Source organism: Amblyraja radiata, chromosome 37 (genome assembly GCF_010909765.2).
Source record: "Amblyraja radiata isolate CabotCenter1 chromosome 37, sAmbRad1.1.pri, whole genome shotgun sequence".
Taxonomy (NCBI): Eukaryota; Metazoa; Chordata; class Chondrichthyes; order Rajiformes; family Rajidae; genus Amblyraja; species Amblyraja radiata.
This window is the reverse complement of record NC_045992.1, coordinates 15,326,101-15,328,136: the sequence shown is the minus strand read 5'-3', so window position 1 is coordinate 15,328,136 and position 2,036 is coordinate 15,326,101.

The following is a 2,036-nucleotide window of genomic DNA, read 5'->3' as shown; positions in this document are numbered from 1 at the left end:
AAGGGATATGGGGAAAAGCAGGAACGGAGTACTGATTTTTGATGATCATATTGAATGGCGGTGCTGGCACGATGGGCCGAACGGCCTACTCTTGCACCTATTTTCTATGTTTCTATGATAGGAGAGGGGAGGGGAGGGAGTGAGTGAGGAGAGGGTTGTGTTCAACTCCTCGCTTCCGTAGGTCAACAGCCAACTCTGCCATCTTGTTGGCGTCAAGGGCTAAGTTGGTGTCCTGACATCACGACACAGAGTTCTCTGTCTCTTTCCTGTTCACCGTCTCAGAGTTGCTGTTGTTGATCGGGCCGACAACAGTGGTATCATAGAGGAACTTGAAGAACAAGCTGCCAGTGTACTTGGCCACGCAGTCACAGGTGAACAAGGAGCAGAGCAAGGGTAGCACCAGAGTTCAGTTTTCGAGTAGAAAAAAGGTCATGACCAATTCTAATGTGTCGGAAGGAACTGCAGACGCTGGTTTATACCAAAAGTAGACACAAATGCTGGAGTAACTCAGCGGGTCAGACATCATCTCTGGAGGGAAGGAATAGTTGGAAGGACTGCAGGAAGAAGGGTTCCGACTCGAAATGCCACCTTTTCCTTCTCTCCAGAGATACTGCCTGACCTGCTGAGTTACTCCAGCATTTTCTGCCTATCTATGACCAATGCTAACTTTGTATTTTTGCTCGAGAGTCCAGCGCTTGCAGTTCCTGGCTTATGTGTATCCTGTACCTTGTATCTTGTATCTTCTCCCAGAAGGTGAGTCGTAGAGTCACAGAGTGAGAGAGCATGGAAACAGGCCCTTCGGCCCAACTTGCCCACACCGGGGACCCAGTTAATAAATACAACTTTTGCTCAGTTAACCCCAGGATGGGCGAGCGGTCTAAGTCACGGTGTTCATGTCCCAGTGTCCGGTGGAGACGTCGGTTCGAATCCCACGCCAGAGCATGAGATATCTTTTGACCATCCAGTGCTCAGGGGAGTGGGGGGAGCAGAGGATGGTTTGCTCCTGGGCCTGGCCAAGCTGGCCACAAATGCCAGGCAGAAGAGGGTTCCGCTCAAGCCGACTGCCTGACCCTTTCCCGGGGTTTACTACGTCCGTGCCTGGGTGGCCCTTTGGAAAGAGCACGGGATGCCCACGGGCACCAGTGGTGATTGCGGGACCGCTGGGCACTGCGAGGCAAGGGTGGGGGTGGGGGGGGGGTGGCATTTAATGCATCCTAGACCAAGACTGTAATGCAGGTATTTAATTTAGTTCCAGCGCAGAAACAGGCCCTTCGGCCCACCAAGTCCGCACCAAGCCAATTAACCTACAAACATGGGCGCCTTTGGAGTGTGGGAGGAAACTGAAGATCTCGAAGAAAACCCACGCAGGTCACGGGGAGAACGTACAAACTCCATACATGTAAATAGCTCATTCTAAGCTTCCTCCCAGTCTAGTTTCAGTCAATAAAATACTGAATCAAGCACTTGCGCAACTAAACTTTATTTTGGAAGACACAATAACAGTTCCCCTCTACTATACCTAACCACCGCGGGTTCGACCCTTGTATCTGCTTGGCCGAGCCCTCCTAGCCTCGTGCAAGCAGAGACACTCCAAAAGGTCACGCAGGCCCAAGCGTTCTTCCAGAAGATCGACACAGGACCTCGTGGGAGCTACCTTTTATAGGTCCCCGAAACCTGAGGGGCCGAACCATATGGGGGTGGTCTCTATACAGTCCAATAACAGATATCGATTAACACAGTACATGATAGACATTTCTATAACCCAATAATACGGTAACTAATACATTATATTCAAAAGGAGCTTCTGGAAGGAAGCAAACATCGCAACATTAGCCCAGATATTCAAGAAACCCAGACAAGGCTCAACACTTAACCCAATCAACATCTAACAAAGTAAAGCTTTGCAACATTATATACAATGTGTATGTCTGGTTTGCATTCACCCAATCCATTGCATGCAATTTACACCTAATTGTAAGAATCTGCAGATGCCTCATTCTTTCCCTGCAGCTCTTATCTGGGCTCCAGACAAGCTG